This window comes from Sinohyriopsis cumingii, chromosome 2, assembly GCF_028554795.1.
Source record: "Sinohyriopsis cumingii isolate HCF-2022 chromosome 2, ASM2855479v2, whole genome shotgun sequence".
NCBI lineage: Eukaryota > Metazoa > Mollusca > Bivalvia > Unionida > Unionidae > Sinohyriopsis > Sinohyriopsis cumingii.
The window spans coordinates 55502759-55528321 of NC_142962.1; positions in this window are offsets into that span (position 1 = coordinate 55502759).

Genomic DNA, 25563 nt, shown 5'->3' on the forward strand with positions numbered 1-25563 from the left:
CATATTAATCAAATACCAAAATTATATCAAGTTTTTTCTTAAGCTGTCCATGCTAGTATTGAGATGCTGACTCTGTCAAGGTGGTTCAATACTGTTTTGATAATTTGTTACCTTAGAAAAACTTTCATACTTTCTATGTCACTCAAAACTACATGTTTACTACAAATAACTGCTCTAAGTGATACACACAACCAAACGAGCTCTCTCTCTCTCTCTCTCTGTTTCTCTCTCTCTTCATTTCTCTGTCTCTCTCTCTCTCTCTGTTCCTCTCTCTCTGTTTCTCTCTCTCTCTCTCTCAGTTCTAATTCTGGAATATAAATCATCATATAAATTATATGAGCAGTTTATTGTAATGTAAAGATAGTTACATTACCGGTTCAGCATTAAAGATATCAACCTTACACTTCAACAGTGAGATTAAAGCAGAGTGAATATAGTACACAATATGAGCAATCCTATTGAATACGTAAGCATGGTTAACTACCAGAAGTGAGTCATAATAAGAACAAACAAACTAGTCAATAATACACATTACGACATCAAAAGATGAACTCAAAAAAGAGAGACTGAATATCCTAAAAATGGGAAAGTAACATAAAGTAAATGGAAAGGAAGAATTACAAGGAATAAAGTGAGTTTCTTAGAGAATACGTACAAAGCGTCAAATGTGGTGTGTATAGTGGTAGTGCTGTCACTAATGTAATGCGCTAGCATAAATAGACTTTGAGGTTTTGGCTCAAGTAAATATTTCAGTTACAAAGGTTGTGAGCACCTTCCCGTTGGTTGGTGCTTCTTTCCATAGTCTTCTCCACCAAATAAACTGAACGCAATGTATAGTATCTGCTGCAAATGGTTTTAAACCCCAAATAAAAGAAGCGTCGCTTATCAATTCCGAGCTTCTAAAATGACTCTTTTATTACACTTCAATACAGTTGGTACAAATTATAGAAGTTCGCACAGGGTTCAAGAGCAGGAAATTGCAATGGCGACTGTATGGGGGTGAAACATTATGTGCCTGCTAATATATAGTACCATTACAATTATGTTTTGAAACAATAAAATTGGATTCACCGTTGTTAACTGAAATAAGATATACATGATTGAGTTTATAGAATATTTCTAAAATGTATAGTGGCTTTTATTCAGTCGTAGGTATCATGCAATCAATATGGTGGCAATGGATTCCAAAAAGTGTATGGCAAAAAATAAAAACAAGAAAATTAAAAATTTAATCAATAGATTTTCTTGTCTTGAAATATAATAGACCATTCATTGCAGCAAGTTACAAAAAAGAGCAAAATGGAGGAATATGATTGAACAATATAGTTGTCTTAATAATATCATCTGACGATGTGGAAACTGTGGTCCTGAAGCTTTAATATATCGGAACAAAATCACACACTTCTACCCCATCCCAATTTCACACCCCGAAACAATTTAATAATTGCAATCGTTTTTAAGAAGCGCAACTTCATATGGCATTTCCTTACTTTCGTTGCACAAATCATATCATTCTTTTCACAGAATGCAGTATAAAACAAAGTACGTCATTGCCGACTAAAATTTAGTCTTACTCAAAAGTAAAACATTATCATTATAAGACGATCCAAATGGTTTTACATGAGGATTGGGACAATATCATGATATTAATATAGTGCAAAATTGCAAAATACCATTTGATAGACACATTTTCAGCTGTGAAATTTTACAATAGTGTCACCATTTTTGTACGATTTTTTGGTAAAATATAAATAGTGGGAAAATGTAGCGAGCAAACTAAGCATAAATTGAAGCATTTTAACAAGATAATATTTAATAAACCTTAGTGTTATTTGTTAACAATAACAGTCTGAGGAACTTAGAGAAACATTCACAATTGTTTAAACACTGGGAAGCTAACGTCCTAACGTTTCTTATGACTATACTGTCCCCCACGGTGTTTCAACAGGGGCAATTTGAATGGTATGTAAGAGCGAATGATATTCTTTTATCATTTGCACTTATTCTATTTCCCATTCTTGCCACTTCTGTAACATAATCCATAATTTCCATCAGGGGTTGCTTGCTGTGCGATGCGGCAACTGACAGTTAATACTTCTTGACCAATAGAACGTATTTTTACCTGATAGTGCGATACACAGACATTTTCTAAGTTGCGAAACATTACATGGCAGTTCTGATGCATAAGTAATAAACTAGCATAGACGGTTACTGTAGAGCTGTATCATTATCATAAATTACAATTATGATTGTGGATTTATGATTATTGTTGTGTTTGGTGCGTAAAAAAACAAGAAATTCAGTAAACGATGAATTTAATGCGAGAAATCATTCTGGGAGGGAACACGGAGTTGAATTTTAAAAAGCAAAAACTATAAACCATCTCCCGATCCATATCGTACTTAAAGCAATTTTAGAATTGCATGAATTAATTATTATTAAATTTAGTGAAAGACAATAAAATAGAGTTACTAATTTCGGAAATATTTGTTTGATGAAAAAAATTGTATGATGTATTAGCAGATGGTTTTAGCACTATATCATATCTTATAAGGTTGCTGATATAAACACCTTTCCAACGAAACGACCAGAACCTATTAATTCAGAAAGAACTCGATCACCTTAACCTAGGCTATATATCAATCTAGCTGCTATTAATGAGTGGTGTAATGCAAAATTACAAACCATTTTCCACTCAATAACGTACTTAAAGTAAATCTGAAATTGTATTAATTAATTATTCGATTTAGTTAAACACAGTAAAGTATTGCTATTAATTTTAGAAATATTTGTCTGATGAAAGAAATTGTATGATTTATTAGCAGATTCTTTCAGCATTATATCATATTTTTATCAGATTCCTGATATTGACACCTTTACACAGGAATGAGCGGAAACTATAAATTCAGAAACAAATCGAGCATAATCAACCTAGTTGTCATTAAGGAGACGTGTAATGCAAAATTAAAATTTAATTTATAATAAAGCAATAATGTATAGTGATGACTATTCGCATAATTTTGTACTATAGGAAGTATCTTTTGTCTGATGTGCTACGTATAAAACGTACCCAAATATTACACCAAAGCAGAATATTGTCTTCGATCCATCGAACTGTTCCTCATTCAATCCAATACAGGATGGACAGACCTTAGATCCAATTAGAATCAATACCATATGGAGATTTGAAATTAAAATGCACTAGTGCATTTTGCTCAAACAAAGCATCCAGGTTAAATAATCAACAAACTGTTTTCTTACCAGCGTTTACATCAGTCATTCAAATTATGTAACGAAATGTACCGACATAATATCTCTTCCTAATTCAAGAATTTATCCCTTAAAAGCTGTGGTCGTTTGTCATATAATTAAAAAGGTACCTTTTGGGTGACTCTGGATATATGATAGAAACAGTACATGTAAGACATTGATTGAACGATTCGTGTGCAAAGATATATATTCATTTTAAGAGAAAGAGAGAGAGAGTGAAGACGAAGAAATACAGCGGGTGACGGACATAATGCATAAAAAATGACGATACATTTTCTACTACTTGGCAAATAGAGAAGCTCAAAGTGTCATGTCGGCTGTGAATCATTTAAAGCGGTATCGCCTCTGTAGCAGTATCAATTGGTCCCACTGACACATTTCGATATAGCATTAGTCCTAATATATAATCAAAACGAATATAAGGTTAATGCTTCCCTAAAGTGATATTGTGTGGATTTGTAAGGATTTTAATCTCACACTGGAATCATTTTAATGTAAATGAAATGTGCGCTTTACATAATATGCTGGAGTTTGTAGAATATTGTGATCGTTGTGTTTGAAAATTGCATAATTTTACAGTTCACATCAGTAAAAGTTTTGGTTATATTTCAAAGACAGTTATTAGATGCTGCTCTTGTTATCATGTCACTAACACATTTGCGCATGAGTTACGATATTGCATTTAAATTGTAAAATTGGACAACTCATATAAACCGGCTACCGTTTAACACGATCATATATAAATGGGTGGATCTTGAAATAGAGTACAGTCATTTCTAAGATGTCAATTATCAGCTGGGTAGTAACCGATTAGGCGAAGGGTTTACCAAATCTTTCTGACACGGGTATAAATATGAGGAAAACACAGTCTTGTCAGGAGTTGTATGCCAGCTGTTTAGGCAGAATAGATAAGAATTTTTTTTGACCAGAAATGAAAGGACTGGCAGCATTCCTTTGTGTCTTCTTGTGCATGACTGCCACGATGATGGGCACCGCAGAATCAGAAGCAGTTGAACCTTTAGTAATGGATGCTCAAGGTACGCATACTCTCTTCCTCCCTTTCCCTCTCAAGACACACACACACGTACACGCACACACAATACGCTCATAAATTTCATTATACACAATCGGCATTTTAAGGTTCTGACAAATTGTACGGTGGCACCACTGAATTTACAGAATACTCAATTAGAAGAGGACATTCACTGAACATTTTACTCATATACATGATATGTCAATATAGTAAAAATTGAGCTTAAACAACAAACATGAAACACAAAGCAACAGTTTGCATCGAGACGTTAAGATATCAATAAAATTGCTATCTTTAAGTACTTTGTTCCCGCAACGACTCTACAAAATGAAGGGCTTCTTTAAAGTTCGAGGACAGATATTCATTTGAAAAATTTAAAAGTTTTATAAAACGAAGATGTAAACTGCTGCATGACAAAAATGTTTTGATTTTATTATGTTTACCGCCTCTCAGTGATGAAAATCAGTTCCTAATGAATAGAATATTATAAGCAAAAGGTTTACATGTCAGCTTTTCCAGCAAGAAATATTATAATATGTTTTTAACACAAGAACAAGTTATGTAATAGCTGCTCGTTACTATTAAGATATAAACCTACTTATTGTCCTTGTTATTGATGGAAACATGACATCCTCATCTATTGGTGATGTTATTGTCTAAATGGTGTTGTAAAATCTTTTATGATACTAATGTATTTCTCTCTTGTGTGATAACCAACAATTATTTATAAATTGTAGCCTTCTATTTCATGAAGTTGTTGATCAATCAAAATGTATCTTACCTATTTTAGAAACTTTCGAAGGGATTCCTGGAAAGGAGGGTGAGTGCTTATACTATGTAAAATCTACTACCTGTATATGGTTTAACGAGAATTAGTATTATGAAATATGAGGCATTCAGACGCATTTACAACCCACCTTTCACAACATATTCAAAGTTATTTGTATCGTGTAATAATATTTTTCAAATTTACACTTGATTATCATGGTACAAAACCATTACTGTTGGAAATATTTTTGATGCATGTACTGTATAAAATGAATGGAAACATATTATCTGTCATAAATAGCTTAATCGGTGTTCAGCGTATCCTTAGGAAATTTAAATTAGGTTTGGTTTTAATTGCATTCTAGATAAAGCTCCAAGCACGATTATATCAACTTTTCTGACATTGGCGTATATTACTTGATTTACATATCATCCCTTGCCGCTTTTTTCATCAGATAAGGTTACTGCGACACAGTTCGTACACATGTCATACATAAATTGTATCTTTCTATCAATTATATTTTGAATTATATTTCATTTCCATTCTAATAATATTTCAATAGTCTATTTTTAACCTTGCAGGGAAGAGACTGTGTACCAGTCCAGTTTGTGCTTATCTTTGAACGAAGTAAGTTGCTTTTATTTACATGTTCATTATTTGCTTTGTATGAGCGTTTTTAATTTCCGTTCCTTAATTTCTAGTGACAACTAAGTGGGCGATTTGGCCATTCCAGAAAAACATCGTTTATGTAATGTGTAGTGATTACTCGTTCAATCTTCTGTCCGAATCGAATATCAGTATATTGTCTGTCGGTCTTTCCACAGCGATGCATGGGTACAATTTGGTTTTGGTCCAACCTTATTTAAACACATGATATAGTTTCTTTTTGGATCGAAGTTAAGAAGCGTTCTATATCATATCAACAGAGAAAAGATTTTCAAATAACTTGGTTGACCAAATAAAGTTTACTCGTATTTATAGAAATATAATACTTGTCCCATTATCATTTACCTAATACACCTTTCCTAGGTTTTTACTGGTGATCTTTGATCTTGCATAACAAATATTTTATATTATTTTAAAATGTATTATGTCCGTAATATTTGCATGGCAACATTTTATTTCCTTCCTTACAATTTCAGAATAAAAGTTTGAGTCGGTTTTATCTTAGAATATTTGTACTGTTGTGCCGCTAAATCATGCGCATACTCTTGCGAGATATGTTCCAAAAAGTAAGGATAGTAGACAGATCATTTCATGTGAACTCTGATATTACTGTCACTCTGGTTCTCTCTCTCGCTCTCGTGTTTTTTTTTCAGGCTGAAAGGAGAATATCGACCACAAAGAACTGTTCCTTAATTCGACAAACGAGTATAGCATATCCGCATTTGTTCTTCTTGCTTATTTAATTATCTGTGGACGCATTACATATAGATTTATATTTTTCAATGTCGTTTTAGTGCAATATAAAGATAACGTTTGAGCTATTTAACTATTCCGCTTATATAAAACGAAAGCACGTTACGATTCGAAAATATGACGACATATATTCCTGTATTAAGTCGCGTTGAAATGTTGTCGCAATATATGCAAGTGAAACCGGATATACAATCTTTTCAGGTCAATGCGCGAAATACAATTATAAATACGGTAACATTTCCACTGTTAAATATATAACTGTATATGTACTCCTAGAGAATCATCATGTAGAACTGATACAAAAGTTTTTTCAAACATTATTACTTTCCAGGAATGTCCTATTCTAATATACACATCAAAAGCTTGAAATGTATAGATTGTTTTGCGTTTTCATAACTATTTTGCATATATATCAATACAAATAGCTTATAAATGCTACAAACAACAGGTAATTGTTGGTTGGGGGAATGTTCGTATATTGCATACAAGTAAACGCTCTATAGGTTTTCGGTTTAACAGAAATAAACAAGAAAAGTACCAGAGAGGATTTTTATCAAGATTGAGTGTGGATGTGAGTGCAGGACGTGTGCTAATATTCCACTAATCGTTTAAACAAATCATATTATCTTGTATAGTGTAGTTTAAAAGAGAAATCAAACAATAACTAGAAAGTAAAAAGTTTAACACTTACGATTTTTTGAAAGATTATTTGGTGGATGTAACTTTCATGGTGGTATAGGATTTGTCTTTGTCTGTACGGGATAGGTGTTTGATTTCAAAAAGGAGATGGCTCGATGAGTAGGCATTTTCCATCCCTAAAAATAAAAAGGTAACATATTAATATTTGATCACGGGTTATTTGATGGCATACTTTTATTTTGATCGAGTTCGGAAGCCTCTTTGATAAATCTTGTTCTGAGTAAGTCTATATAAACATCAAGCTACTTAATCTATCTTTACTTCATACATTCGTGTAAATATCGAAGAACGAAATTGACATTGCACGATGAATATGACCAAGGCTTCTTTTCAGACTATAATGATGTCATGCATCTTATCAAATCAAAACAAAACACTTCAATCTAGCATGGATTGTATATTTATTAAAAAATACTAATCACAACTTCAGTTTGTTAACCTCTGAAGATTGAATGAATTGCTTATCTCGATGATTCCTACAATTTGCTCACAAATAGAAACAACCATACATACGAACGTAAATAAGAGCATACATACATACATACATACATACATACTGACAGACAGACATACATAGAGACAGACTGACACACCGATAGAAATAGATTCATACATACCTGTGTGGGACAAAATGATTGCGAATAACCGCAGAAAGATTCGTCCAGTCTGTGCGATTTACTTCTCCAATATTTCACAATTTGGTAAAGTTTGTAATATGACCCAACTGAAACAAGTGACGACGAATTTTACTCCTGGCATTACAATAGCCTTTTATAACAATGACTTAATATAGTAAACGTCAAAATGTAATGAGATTAATCCAGAGATGTTAATTATGTCCACACCTTGGTGAATCGAGCACATTTTGTATTCCTTCGTCCTAGCGACATCTATGGGGCTTCATGAGCCTCCCGTACTATGTAACTCCAACTAAAACATAAAACAATTGTATATTGAACATCGGCCGAAACTGGTGTAGGTCATTGATTTCAAAGGGATATATTGTAAGTTTAACATCGTAGAAGAGAGAGTCATTACCGGTGAATTTGTGTGCAAGGTATTTGAGCAAACTCTTATTTATAAGACCATACAAGTTGTGTTCTCCCCTTGTTTCCATCATATATGAACAGTAGTTCAAATTTTAACAACTTAATTTTGAACAGATGCGGTTACCAGCTGTCACATAAGATGAAATTCACAGACCCGAAGCACAGACATATCTTCTCTATTCGCCAAGGTGTATATAAGTTTAACATATCGATACGGTACGCTGCCGAAAGAAGGTACTTACTATAGTTTGATCTAGACACAAATAAACGATAACAGTTGATTGGACGGACGAAGAAGTCAATATATTAATATGCCACACTGGAAACGGGCGTATACTGAATGATGGAGCGTATAAAACAATTCATTAATCGGATCAGTAAAAATGAATATATTTATATCTAGTCCACAAAGAAAAGTTAAAGAAAGTCACTTTGCAAAAGGTTACATCCCGAACAGATGTCACATGAAAAAGCTCGAAGCTAAGAATAAATTATAAATACTAGTCTATGAAGGCCATACAATCATATATTACAAAGAACAACATGAAATCTTAAACATCACTAGGTTACTGTCGCCACAGCTTAACTTTCTGGCACTTCAAAATCACCAAAGCTATTATAAAGATATCCTAAAGGGTTTTAAAAATTCACTTATTACGCTTACCACAATACAATCATAATATCATAGCAGCATTACTCAAAAATAAAATGTTGCTTTCTTAATTTCCTTTTCTTGACTTCAAATGGCAGTAAAATTGCCTATACAATGAGCATATATATATATATATATATATATATATATATATATATATATATATATATATATATATATATATATATATATATATATATATATATATATATATATATAATGTATTAAAGACATATTTAAAATGGAATTCCTATTCCTATTTTAAAGTTGGACTCGTTCATACATTTGACGAATTATTTTGGTAAGGTGAATGCAGACGTTGAATTGCTGGCAACATATGAGAACGTAAGGCAAGTATCGCCAACTTCAATCACCCCCAGTATTCCGATTCCTTTTAAGGGAAAGTCCAGATTTCCCATTGCTTGTCGTACTTACTACACCTTCTTTAAGTATGTCTTGATAGTACATACAATGATCTCGTAGATCATATACGGACAAGCAATGAGTATTTAATTAAATAAAAGGAGAAAAATTCATATCAATATTTCTGGTGTACATCTAATGTGCTAGTTTTGAAGAGAAATGAGATTGGAAGGTATACTGTAGAAAATAAAATAGATGATTATTACTTTTCGCTTGAAAATAAGTCTTCGAATATACGACACACATAGAAAACAATACGAAACAAAATATGATGTGTCCAACTAGAATGTATGGTCATGAGAATTGGAAACACAAGGAAAAAAAGATCTCAAACAGTTTATCATTGACTTACAATTCCTTCTTTATTCAAAATATGACTTTTATAATTTAAAGATAATACCAAATGTTCAGACCATAAATCCGAAATATAAATATATCAGAATAGTTTGTTTGTAAACATTCTTGACTCATAATTAAAATTATGTCCTTTGAATAAAGTTCAAATTAGTAACGTTCTGGATTTAATTTTTACTCCCGGGCCACAAAATTCGAAACAAGTGCAATCTCATGAACTTTTAGCATGATATCAAAAAGATTCGACATGATGACAATGAAAAGTTTTAACTTATTTCATTTCTTTTCAATAACTCAAGCATCACATTAAAGGGAAAGTTCATATTTCATCATGTTTGTAACACAGAGTATGCGGGAGACACGGTCTATATAAGTATCGCATCATAACGATGTTTCCTCTTGTGTCATGGACCGAATTTGTGCCTGTCCTGTACATCGCAAACATATTCTCTTTACATAAATCTGTTTGAGAGGTGAAGAAGGTATAGTACGTGTCATTTAAAACTCAGAGTTCTTTGCTAGCAATGTTTCCTTTCAACAGTCGATTAGTTCAAATTTGATAAAATAACTTTTGAAATAATTTCAGAAATAACACTGAAATAAAATGAAACTTATATGAGAAAGTTTAGATATCATTTGAAACAATTTGAATACTTTAACTATTTTAACTATTTTAATGACAAGTTAGATAGCTTATAATAGTATTATCTATTCAGAAAAAATGACAATATTAATTAGAGTACGCCTTTTCTGTGTTAATGATGTTATTATCTCTATCTTTCTTTCTTTCTCTCTCTCTCTCTATTTCTCTGGTAAATCAAACATTTGTGTATGCTTTTAATAGAATTATGCAAACTTTAAATAATGCATGACAAATCGAAACATTGTAGCTTTGCAAGTATAGTTTCCATAATGTCTCAGGGCATGATATGCTAAAATTTGGAACTTAGCAAATTGTTCTATATTTCGGCTGTTCCAGCGTCAAGAAATAAGATCAGCTTGAGATGAAATGTTTTCGATAGTAAGACTGTGTTATTAAGTCGGCTAATACTAAATCACTTACAGCTTGGGACGCGTTCTGTAGAAATCTCTAAATAACGCGTCTGAATTTTTTTTAATAACCCAAAATAGTTTTTGTGTAAATAAAATTGAAAACTACACCAAATATATTTCTCTTACGTTCTGATTTTTGTTCACTTGAAAGTATTTATGCTATCTAGTTATATATTACCCTTATATATTTCTCAATTGACATGTCATGCAATGCAGGAAAATCGTCATACAACACAAACAGAGATAAATGTTCTGTATTATTCTGAAAGTAATTTATTCAGAAATGTATGTTGTTATTACGGAACCATACCGAATTACCGTGATAATAGTTTCTTTCCTCAGCAATCGGAAATTATTTGGCATTGGTGAAATTTACATGGGCTCTCCAACTTAACCGATATTTGAAACTGTGTAGAGATCAACGTCATGCCAGCACATTAATGATTATATGGCGCCTGACAACAGTAATTTTTTAAAAGTATAAACATATTAACTGTTATCTAAAATACAAAACTGTATTAATCAAGCAATATGCATGTTGGGCCAACATTTTGTATACCTTGTAGTGTAGATATCTCTTTACAATGTTTGGAAAACAATAACTTTAACAGGATTCCATATCATTTAACAGAACGCGCAGAACGTATAACATATGTTCCTTCAAAAAAAGCCGGAATTGCATAAAAACAAAATTTACTTTAAACAATTAGAAAGCTCATATATAAAAATTAGTGCATGAAAATGGAATTAATTTACTCGAAAGCTGATATAATATTAATAAAACTGACCTTCTAAATATCTCTCTCTTTGCAGCTACATACATTGTTGTTGCATATAAAGAAAGGTCCATTATTTTCAGAAATAGTGGACTCATCCCCGAAACTGGTGTTAAACCCCATCTAATCAAAGCGTCACTTATCAAGGCCGATGTTCTAATACGACTCTCCTATTACACTTCAATACAGTTTGATTAAAACTAAATATCTTCGCATAGGGTTAATGGGGAGGTAATTGCAATGGTGAATGTATGCTGCCGATTGAAACTAAAATTCTAAAACTGTAAATTTTAGATAAAGGAGCAAAGGATGACCAACAAGAAGGCAATAAACCAAAATTACGGCAGGTGGCAGGGCTAAATTTTCATCTTTTCCACATTAATGAAGTCAGGATATTAGCTGTTTGATATTAACTTACAAATCTTAGCTAAATGACTCAGATAGGATAGTTTGGGTAAATCTACCGGTATGTATTGCTATTGTAATAGATGCTTTACATTCAACAGAAAGTAATGAACACTTGTTTCATCCGTTTACAGTTATGTGCCTGCTAATATAATGTACCATTGCAATTAAGATTTTAAGCAATACAATTAGAGTCTACATTTCTTCCCGCAATCCTAATTGACAAAATCTACATGATTTAGGTTATAGAATATTTCTAAAATGTATAGTGGCTGGTATTCAGTCCTAGTTATCGTGTAATCAATTTGAAGTCAATGGATTTCGAGAAATATATAGCAAACAAATGAAAACAATCCCATTATGAATATAATATGAAGCGTTGTTTTGGTTTGTAACATAATAGATCTATCATTGCAACAAGATATAAATGACAAAAATGGAGGAATATGATTAAACAATATAGTTGTCTTAATAATATTTTCTGAGGATGCGGAAACTGTGGCCCTGAAGCTTTAATATTTCAATTCACCATGATTATTTTGATACGTATATAATTAACCAAAAAAAAAACACCAATTTCATACGATAACTATGAGGATTTGTCTTCATGTTCATTTATATGTTATTTCTATGATGACATATAGTTTCCAGATATAATCATTTTATATATTCCTACAGGAAACTGCTTTGTGGATTTAACTAATTTCTTCCGTAATATTATCTAAATAATAAAATCAATGGTTGAAAACAATATAAAGTCATCTTTTCTCATAGTATTCGCTTGAAACGTTGGACACGTAAAGATTTAGTGTGTACTATTTCGCTAACACAAATGGAATAACGTCTGTTTTTTTCTACAAAAAGCGGAAGTCTTCAGAGTGCTAACGAAGTATTTGGAAAGGTAAACCATCCCAGACTGCGATTATTTTTCAAAGTATGTTTTAAAAAATAAATGTGGAAGTTGCGACTTATGGAAGGCTCCCAGAACAAAGACATACAACATCTACCCCATCCCAATTCCACACATCCCAAACAATTTCAAAATTGCAATCGGTCCATCAATTTCTTTAGAAATAAGTATTTAATAAACGCAATTTCTTATGGCATTTCCTTACTTTCGTTGAACAAATTATATCGCTATGCACTGAGAATACAGTAGCAAACAAAATATATCATTGTCGACTAAAACTTATTCTTACTGAAAAGGAAAACATTATCATTATAAGACGGTCCTAATGGATTTACAAGACGAATGTGAACCTATCGTGGTATTAATATAATGGATACAATAGCGTTAACTGTCTTGCATGAAGTTATGGTAATTTCGTACTAAATTTGATGTGCTCTTTGTGTGTGTCTCTGTGAGAGAGAGAGAGAGATAGAGAGAGATCGGGAAATGACAGTCACATTTAAATAGAGGGGAGAATATTTTGGATATATGTTTCGTTTTTAAAAATAATTGATCTGCATCATTTTCTACATTAATCAGGTTATAATGAAGACAACATTTTTGGGAATAATAATTTGGATATTTGTAATTTAAATTAAACTGTAAATGTTTGTTTGCTCTGCAATTTCCAGTCAAGTGATCGAAATCTTCTATGTTGAAGTTGTGAGAGTCTGGTCATATATTCTTGTCATAACATCCGTTTTCTGATTGATTTGTCATTACTTTAACTTTTACTTTGATTCGTATATGTCATATGTTTAGTTTGTGGCAAACTTCAACAGATTTATCTGTGAAGCCTATAACCTAACGTTTCTGATGACTAAACTGTCCGCCACGGTTGTTTAACAAGGAAAATATCAATGGTAAGCAAAAGCGAATGATATCTATTTATCATTTTCACTTATTCTATACATTAGATTTCCTACACTCGAAACTTCTATAACATCACCCGTAATTTCTATCAGAGGTTGCTTGCTGTGCGACACGGCAAATGACAGTTAATAGCTCTTAAACAATAGAGCGTAATGTTACCTAATATAAAGCGACACTCAGAAATATTTTAAGTTGTGAAATATTAATCAAATGTTCATGCAGCAACGTGGCAGTTTTAATGCATAAGTAATAAACTAGTACAGATGGTTACTGTAGAGTTGTATCATTATGATAAATTACAATTATGCTAGGGGTTTCATGAATATAGCGTAGTGTTTGGTACGTAATAAAACATGAAATTCAGTAAACGATGCTCTTAATACGAGAAATAACTATAAGAGGAAAAACGGAGATGAAATTTGAAAATCAAAATTACATACAATTTTCCACTCAATACCGTATTTAAAGTAAATCTAAAATTGTACGAATCAATTATTCGATTTAGTTAAACACAATAAAGTATTGCTACTTATTTCAAAAATATTTGTCTGATGAAAGAAATTGTATGATTTATTAGCAGATTATTTTAGCATTATATCATATTTTTATCAGGAATGAGCGGAAACTATCAATTCAGAAACAAATCGAACATAATCGACCTAGTTGTCATTAAGGAGACGTATAATGCACAATTCAATTTTAATGTATAATAAAGCAATAGTTTATAACGATTACTATTCGTATAATTTTGTGTTATATTAAGTATCTTTTCTCTGATGCGTTTGCAAATCTATGACTATGAGGAGAAGAATGAATAAACACCAGTGTCAAAATTCCAGTACATTCGTATGAAACGTCACTAAATATTGCACCTCAACCGAACATCTTCTGCGGTCAATCAGACTGTTCTTCAATGAGTCCAATACAGGATGGAGAGACCTTAGATCTGAACAGAATCAATATCAGAAGGAGATTTTAAATTAAAAGAAGCTAATGCGTTTTACCGTGACGAATCATCCAGGCTAAATAGTCAACAAAACCGTTTAAGGTCAGCGTTTACATCAGTCATTCAACTTATGTAAGTCTTATATTACGTGTTTAAGCTCGAATAAATGGTAACACAAGAAAAAACGTAAAATCAACAAACTTTGAAAAATATAATGATTTTTTCCCTGGTAAAATACTGTAAAATTCAAAAACAAATATGAAATTTCGGTTTTAGAATCTAATCCTACAATAATCCAAGCATAATCCACGAATAAAATTTCAGAAGTCCTAATAATACAATGTTATAACGATTTCAAGTTCGAGCCCCGACCAATAATCCAACGTGGATGACGATGACTTATGCTGTAACCTGTAGTGTGTTGAAGTCTAAAGTTCCTTATAGAAACAAGAAACATCACTCCAGTTTGGGAAATCCGAATAAATATTTATAAGAGCTGTCTTTTTTAAAGATTTTTGTATGAGCACACGTATATCTCCAAGAAGAAACTGAATTACTCCTTTTGAATCCAAGTAATTTGAAATAACTTGAAACGACACAACACTTTCCACTGTAAAGAAAAACCCAACTGAAATTATTTCTCTCAAAACAAAGGTTATATCGAATTCCAGAAGAAGTTTGGAAAATCCCCAAGTTGCACAATCGAAAAGGGGATCACGTGATCGTGTTTATATCAGGTACGCCTAACATGACCCTGACGAAAGCCAATCACTTTACTCTAAGAAATAAAAGTTTTAAAAACGTGTTTACATCTTACATCACATAGTCCCAACAACCAATAATTTTAAAATGAAAAGTAGAACTTATTAACATGTCTACTATTAACTTTAAATCAACATCAGGATTCCGGTCAACATCTGGTGTTTCCTAAAATAAAGACAGTCAAGTTCAAACTACTTTCTTAAAAATGTATAAGTTCCTAGAAAACATTATTTTGACATATCATATAATTTAACCAAAAAAAAAAAAGAAAAAAGATTTAAAAACTTACAAACGATTAAATCAGATATAAAAATTGAATCAAACATACATGACATAAGGAAATGTGCCAACAAAATCATATCTCTTCCTATTTCAATAATTTATTTCTTAAAAGATCTGGTTGTTTGATGTAAACTTGTAAAGCTACCCTTTGGGTGACACCGAATATATAATAGAAAAGTACATATAAGACAGCGAATCCATGATTCTTTTGCATCGCTATGAGCTCATTTTAAGACAGGGAGAGAGAGAGAAGACGAAGAGATACATGGGGTAATAAAACATAATATAAATAAGTATCAATATGGAAACGTATGTTGAACATAATGCATAACAAAAAACGATACATTTATTGTATTAGACAAACATAGCAGCTGAATGTGTAATGTCAGCGTTTTATTATTGAAAGCTTTATCGCATCTCATGCAATATCAATTACTTCCACTGACACATTTTGATAAAGCATTAGTCATAATATATAATCAAAACGAATATAGATACATCCATATATACATGCCCGCACGCACGCACGCACACGCACGCGCACACACACACATACATACATACATACAAACATACACACACATACAGACATACATGCCCGCACGAACAAACGTACACGCACGCGCACACACACACACATACATACATACAAACATAGACATATATACATACATGCCCGCACGCACGCACGTACACGCACGTGCACACACACACACATACATACATACAAACATACACATACATACATACATACATGCCCGCACGCACGCACGTACACGCATGCGCGCACACACACACACACACACACACATACATACATACATACATACATACATACATACATATATACATACATACATACATACACATACATACATACATACATACATACATACATACATACATGCATACATACATACATACATACATACATACATACATACAAATATACATACATACATACATACATACATACATACATACATACATACATATATGCTTAGATACAAACAGACAGACGGACGAGCTGAAATAAATAAATTCATACATTTTTGTATGGTTTACTTGCGAAGACCTTGATTGTAAAGCTCGTCAGCTGATCAAGCATTTGACACAATTTAACATCAGAATGTATGCGTAAGACAAAAGTGATCAAATTTTTTCCAATATTTCGCAATTTTAGTCCAGTTTGTAATATGGCCCAACCGAAACAATGACAAGAGATTAATTTCGAGATGTTAATTATATCCCCACCTTCGCGGATCGGTCAAATATTGCAATGCTTTGTCCTAGAGACTGCAATATGATTATATTAGTTGTCTCCCGTACTATGTAAAGCCAACTAACAAATAAAACAGTGATGTATTGTACATCGTCTGAAAATGGTGGAGGTCATTGATTTCAAAGGAATACTTTGTAAGTTTAAGTTTGCTTTCAATTTAATCATGACCATTAAATAAAGTTTAAATCAGTAAAAATGGCAACATATCTTTTATAAATGAATACGATAGTTAAACAAGTTGTTTCCTAGTGTTATTTTGCAAAATCCCTGGTATCTTTGCCATTATGGATTAAATATTTCTTGAATTACTCCCAAGCCACAAAATTCGCAAAATTTTTAATCTTACGAACTTTTCGCAGGATATCAAAAATAGATTACGAGATGACAGCGAAAAGTTTCAATTTCTTTGATTTCCTTTCAATAACTCAAGCATCCGATTAAAGGGAAAGTTCACACTGCATCTCATCCTTGTAACAATAATACGCAGAAGACACGTTTTATATAATTAACGCTTCTGAACGATGCGTTTTCTTAATTCATGGCCCAATTTCATGACTGTACTGGACGTTGCGAAGTTATTCTCTTTACATAAATCTGTTTGAGATATAAAAGAACGTGAAAATGAACTTAGCGTGTATGATATTTATATCTCTTCAATTACCCACATAGGAAAGTTTAACTTTGATGTAATTTAATACGACATTATACAGGTATCGTGTATCTTACACGAATATGTTTCTCCTCGTTGCAGATGTGTTTCATGACATTGCTAGGCAAATTATTATTTTGACCTCATCTGCACAGTCTTCTTCCACAGAACTAGAATAAAGTATAGTACATATCATTTAAAACTCAGAGCATTCGAGTTTTTTGCTAGCAATGCTTCCTTTCAAGAGTTTATTTTTTCAAATATGAATCAACAGCGTTTAAAATAGTTTTAGAAATAAGATGCAAGTAAAATAAAACTTAAATAAGAAACTTTATATATCACTTGAAACGATTTGAATACTAGTATTATAAATTCATAAGAAATGACAATATTAATTAGAGTATACCTTTTCTGTGTTAATGATTGAATTATCTCTCTCCGCCTTTCTTTCTCTCTCTATTTCTCTGGTCAATCACATATTTGTGTGTATTTTAATAGAGGTCTGCACAATTTAAACAATGCATTGCCAATTGAAACACTCTAGCACTGCAGTTAAAATGTCCACATTGCCTCAATGCATTATATGCTCAAATTTGGAAATTAGCAAATTGTTCTATTTCATGGCTCTTCCAGAATTAAGAAATAATATGTGATTGAGATGAAATGTTTTTGATAGTAAGAATTTGTTATTAATCGGCTAATACTGAAACACTTGCATTTTGGGTAGCTTTCTCTAGAGATATCTAAATAACGCGTCTGAATTACTTTAATAACCCAAAATAATTTTCGGTAAATAAATTCCGAAACTGCACCAACTATATTTGTCCTGCTTCCTGATTTGTGTTCACTTGTAAGTATTTATCCGACCTAGTTATATATCACCTCTATATATTTCTCAATTAACATGTCATGAAATGCATAAAAAACCCATCGCCATCAAACGTAAAGCAAGATGACTGTTCTGTATTCTCCTGAAAGTAAATTATTCACACATTTATGTTGTTATTACAGAACTGTGCTGTCTTACCGTGATAATAGTTTCTTTTCTCACTAAATAAGTAACTATTTAATATTGGTGCAGTTTACAACTTAACCGATACTAGAAACTGTGTCTCTTATGGTATGTACGTACATGGTAGCGTTCAGGCCAGGCCAGCACTTTAATAATTATATGGTGCCAGATAAAAGTAAATATTTAAAGGTATAAAGATAATGTCTGTTATCTAAGAAAGAAAACTGTATCAACATGTGTGTGCCTTGTAGTGTAGATATTTCTTTACATGTTTTTAGACAAACAATATCTTTAACCCGATCCCCTATCTTTTTACAGAATGAGCAGAATGAAAACATATGTTTCTTCACAAAAGGCAGCTGGAATTAAATAGAAACAATTTGTACTTAAAAAAATTAGAGCGCTCTATTATATAAATATGAATGCATGTAAATGGAATTCTTTTATCAGAAAATTAATCTACTATTACAAAAACGGCCTCTCTCAATCTCTATCTCTCTCTCTCTTTACAGATACATACATTTTTGTTGCTTATAATGAAACTTCCATTATTTAGAGCAATATTGAACTCATCCAAATAGCAACACAGCAATGAATTTAATTTGCGTTATTCCTTTGCACATCATATCCTGATATAAATGTTTTTTCAAGTCCTAAAATATGAGCGTTTATTCTTTGAGTTTCTGTCAGATTTCATGACAAAATTTTAAGTGTTTGTCTTGTCCACCACTATTTTGCTGATAAGTTGATCAGAAGTGAAACTAGCTAAACACAAGGAGATAAAATCATACGGTTTGTTTCTCTGATGTGACTGTAATGCACATTTAAAGAATGAATTTTAAAAAATTGTTTTATTACATGTGAATATTATGTATTACGAAAGAAAAAGGTATACAATACGAGCGATGTGTTTTTTCTTCAAATGTGAATTTGTTCCATTGTGAAAGAAACCATATGAACTTTGTTTTTCATAATTCTGCATGCGTGTTTTTATACTGCATGTGTTCTGGATCATGCTAGACAAGAAAACAGATATAAAGACGTGAACAAAACTAAACCTTCTCATGAATAAAATCAGTATGAAATTTTCATAGTACATGAGATGATCTATTTTTTATCTATCTATTTGTAATTTCTTTACTGGGACGAATTGATTTCTGCAGTATCGTGTACTTTTTCTATCGTTTCTGAATTATTTCACTTGTATGGTTTCTACTGTAATTTTATCTATTTTAAAAAATTAGATTTGTTGTATCATGCAGTGAAACCATGAAGATTGTCTTTTCTTTTTTACATAAATATTCATTTCTTCTATTTATAAATGAAATGCGGAAAAAATCAATTTGGGTTTTGCAATATACATGTACGTAACATGAATGTCGAAACAACAGAACACTTTTTCTTAAGCGAAAAGGTGAACTTTCTTTTCTCAAGTGAATTTCTTGCACAATTAAGCAAAACAATCTAAAGTTTGTATTGCTTGAAATGTAATTTTCTTACAGCATGAAAAAGCGATAACATGACAAATGCTCTTTTACCTAAAATCTGAATTTGTTGTACAATCACACATAAGACATTAAGCCTCTTTCGTATTCTATGGTTCTTCATAGTTTAATATATTTCTACTGTGTTCATTTCTGAATTAGTCACTTACATGGGTTCTGCTTCATGTGTTTTCTCTGCTTTTATTGAATTTCTTAACGTCATCAGTAGTGTGGTGCAACAAATTTACATTTCAAAGAATCGCCAACCCCTTTTAATTCTTGCATTTTCCAACAAAATTTGTTTTATTCTTTCATGGTTAAAGATATTGGCAACCAAGAGGACTTAGCGTTTCAATCTGTACAGGTGGCAGAGCCACGGCAGACGAAACATTTCTCGCAGAGATTTACAGTCATTCAAATAAACACTTCCAACAAGATTTCATACCAAATCTACAAATAAAAACCATAATACCTGTTATGATGGTGTTAGGCAACATTTTGGTCTCCAGATTCTTAAGAACCTCAATAAAAATAAGATTGTATATCTTCATCCATTTATTTAAAAGGAGTAATCATTCTTGTAAATAGTTGATGTCAAAGTATCAATTTTCAGATAGGCAGGATAAATATTTTAACTGCAATAAAATAAAGCGCAAATAAGATCTGTAATTAATAAAAACAATTAAATCAGCAAATTAATTTTTTCACGAATATCCTTAAACAACATTTGCACCAGTTAACAATTACTAATCATATTTACTGACTTGGCAAAATTATGACAATTAGCTTTGCATTTAAATGTCTCCGTTCTCATCACTGCGCATGTGCATCTGAATGATCAGGGACAAACAAGTACTCAATTAATTTCAACAAAACAAACAGGAAGTAGGGAGGGATAAATATATCGTTCATAAATTGGGTTGTAGTGCATCTTTGCAGCATAGTCAAATGTTTTCTCTTTTTGTCATACTTTATACCATACACTCTTCTGTCAGTAAATAAAAAAGAGAAAAAGCTTTGTAACGAACACTGTTGCTGGCCTTTGACTATTAAATTGATATGGACGCAACACAATCGTTTGATTTGAAAGGTGACTGCTGATCATTAATTAAAACAAAAAGAAATCAAAATTAACTCAGAGAATTCAAAGTGGATTGTATTTTGTATTAAACATATTGGACTGCATATTAATAAAGAATGAGCAATACGATTATACTAAAGAATCTTAATTCGCAACCTATATTTCTGTAGGGAAGATTACATACTATAGGTAGTGATAGGATAGTAATTGACATTGCCAGTATTTTACACAAAACATGGAGTGGTCCACATTCAGTTTCCCATTAATATATAAATTATAGGTTTACATGTTGGTCACATGGTTCATATAGTTAACGAGAGAGAAAGAGAGTTCATAGAGAAATACTATTCCATGAAAATCAATCAACGCAGAAAATGCAAAATACATATATTATTATTTATGTTCTAATACATATTTTGTGACATAGTATCAAACCAAATAATGTATAAATCATATTAATTTGGTAGCAAGGTGGTGCGCACGATTGCCATTTCTTTTGTATTTAATCAATCAAAGCTAATAACTATTATTCCTACGATGTTAAAACCAACGAATTAATCTACGCGATTAATCGATTCGTAATAGTGGAACTTACTTTAGGCGACATACTGAAGCAAAGAAGTGTTCATATACAATATTGTTTAAAGCTTCTTATTTACCTGATTAAAAATACACTCTTACTTCTGCGGTAATGGATATTTATCTTCATATCTTTTCACAAAGAATGGAGTGATTTTTGGGTGGATAATTTTTTCTCACAGATTTCTCAAACTAGTTGATGAAACATGGTGTGATTCGTCAAGCACATTTGTTCCACATTATTAACATTTGTTATCTGTCTTATTTAGATTACATAAAAGACACTTTATAGGATTTTAAATAAATATAACCACCATTTTGATTCGCACCATATGTAACATTTACTAGCACGGAATTACATTTCATTTACAATGGCTGCTGTACATTTTATGCAGAATATTAAATACGTGGCGCATGTACTTAATATTCCATGCGCTTGCTTTTGAAAAACCTTGAGTATATTTTGATGCAGTTTATCTTTACATCCTCTTAGTCTATACCATAAGAGGAGTCCCATGGTATAATCGCAGAAGACAACATCTTTATTTCATTTTGATTGACATCGAACTATGCATGTTGTTCTGAATAAAACAAATACTTTTGTTTATTTCATTACGTCGTTACAGCCGTACTGACTGTTCTCTGACGCTTTCATATTCTGCTTTTCTTACTAGTAATATACTCATTAAATGTTGACGAAAAGACACATGTTTTCTCTTTTTGCCATCCTTTATACCATACACTCTTCTGTCAGTAAATAAAAAAGAGAAAAAGCTTTGTAACGACCATTGTTGCTGGCCTTTGACTACAAATTGATATGGACTCAACACAATCCTTTGATTTGCAAGGTGACTGCTGGTCATTAATTAAAACAGAAAGAAATCAAAATTAACTCAGAGAATTCAAAGTGGATTGTATTTTGAATTAAATATATTGGACTGCATATTAATAAAGAATGAGTAAGACGATTATAATAAAGAATCTTAATTCGTAACATATCTTTCTGTAGAGAAGACTACATACTACAGGTTGTGACAGGATAGTAATTGACATTGCCAGTATTTTAAACAAAACGTGGAGTGGTCCACATTCAGTTTCCCATTAATATATCAATTATAGGTTTACATGTTGCTCACATGGTTCATATAGTTAACGAGAGAGAGAGAGAGAGAGAGAGAGAGAGAGTTCATAGAGAAATTCTAATTCATGGAAATCATCGCAGAAAATACAAAATACACACATTATTTTTTATGTTCTAATACATATTTTGTGACATAGCATCAAGCCAAATAATTTATAAATCATAATAATTAGGTAGCAAGGTGGTGCGCACGATAGCAATGTCATTTTTATTTAAACAGTCAAATCTAATAACTATCTTTCTACGATGTTAAAACCAACCAATTAATCTATGCGATTAATCGATTGGTAATAGTGGAACTTACCTTTGGCGACATACTTAAGCAAAGAAGTGTACATATGCAGTAATGTTTAAAGCTTCTTATTTACCTTGTTGAAAATACACTCTTACTTCTGCGGTAATGGATACTTATCTTCTCATCTTTTCACAAAGAATGGAGTGACAATTGTGTGAATATTTTTTTCTCACATATTACTCAGACTAGTTGATGAAACATGGTGTGATTCGTCAAGTACATTTGTTCCGCATTATTAATATTTGTTATCTGTCTTATTTAGATTACATAAGAGACACTTTATAGGATTTTAAATAAATATAACCACCATTTTGATTGGCACCACATGTTTATGTTTTGTTTTTAAAATATGTAACATTTACTAGCACGGAATTACATTTCATTTACAATGGCACCTATATCGCTTAGTACATTTATTGGGCTTTTATTTTCAATGGGAATGATTCTGTGACATTTTGTATTTTATTATTTTAAATCGAAATGTTCTTGTACATTTTAAGCAGAATATTAAATACGTGGCGCATATACAAAATATTCCATGCGCTTGCTTTTGAAAAACATTGAGTATATTTTGATGCAGTTTATCTTCACATTCTCGTAGTCTATACCATAAGAGGAGTCCCATGGTATATTAAGCGATACACGGGGCTCAAAGCACTATGAATATGACTTTTTTAAAGCCATAAATCAAACAAATATCTCTCATGCCGATATTATAATCTACTCCTCTTATTAAACCATTGCATATTACGTCAAACGATACGAAAACCATGAATTAATAGTTATCTTCTTATTATACCATTGTCTCGATTGTCACTATATAAATCGTTTGCATGAAGAAAACACATGAAAGATAAGAATATCTTAAAAATGTCAAAAATCTCTTGAGATGTTCGACGTAGGTTAGGTTTCCGACTCTTTTTTAACATTGACTGAAACATCTTTGTTACAATTAAACAATTAACATCAAATCGTAAAATGTAACTATTATAAAAACACCTCCGTGTACTCTAATTTGGTTTATCAAGACAGTAATGTTAACTTAATCAGCCAGAAAACAGAAACACTATTCTTACAACAAAATTGATATATTGGTATAGAATATTCAGGTGAAATTAAGGTGGAACTCACATAAACCCTGTAATTGAAAGCAATTTTGTTTTCAATGTGATAACACACGAAATATATTATGCAACTTTATGATGTGGACTAATTTACTTCCTGTGTAAGCATGATTGTTTCTGTGGTATAAAAGTAATCTGTAGCGGATAGTGTTCATTTCGTACCTATGAGAGGTTTAGAAAATCATATCAAAGAAAGCAAGGATTCGTTTGGTTCATACACCCTGTTGAAACGCATTTGGCCCCTACCATACACTAATATTCTGCTTGTCACAATCAATGAATGATTAGCTTTGCAAAGATTAGAATCGCAGTTCTTTGCAAAGAATAATACTAGTTCGATATTCGAGATGTAGATTTAATCGCTTAAAATACACTGTTAAAGTGTGATTGAAATCTTTATTAACAAATATTAAATATACTAATGTGTAAGGATCCAATATATCTGTACCTTAGATCAAGCGGCGTACAATGCTTTCCAAAATGAGATCTGTTTAGCCTAAGATCAGTGGTAGCATACCGTGTTGCATTATCATAATCTAGTCTCCCCGTATGAAGCCATCAGTAGAATAAACAATAAAGACCTTGTTCTCCCTCGACATTATACAATGGGGAATGAAGGGACTGTTATTGGCAGAGTGGTGAGCTTAAAACAATGTTACATATGAAACATTGATTCTTCTTAGAGAACAATTATCCATAACATACCGGAAGTGGTGTTTTCTTTCTATCATTTTGTATATAAAACAAGAATGTACTAAACACAACATAAATGTAAATTGTAATTATGATTAATTAATGTTACTGCTTTTTGGGCAACTCTTCATAATTAATATCCATGTCTAAAAAGTATATGTATACGATCATAAATTATTTGTTGGTCGCAATATATTGCTACTGATTTAATTCGAAAAATTAAATCGCGAATAGAAGATTAAGACTGCAATAATTCCTGTTAGTGGAAATATTAATTATAGAAATTGAACGCATACGTGTTTTAATATATCATAAATAGTATATTTGCGAATTATAACGTAAATAAACGACCTTTTACTAAACTTTTCATGATTAATTTTTCTGCTCTGTTGAGGGCTTATTCTTGCCTAATCAAATTTTCTCTTGATATCTATTGTTTTGACACCAAAACAATATCACGTAACAAATAACATGAGAATTGTTACACTTAATACATAGCTAAGTGACTC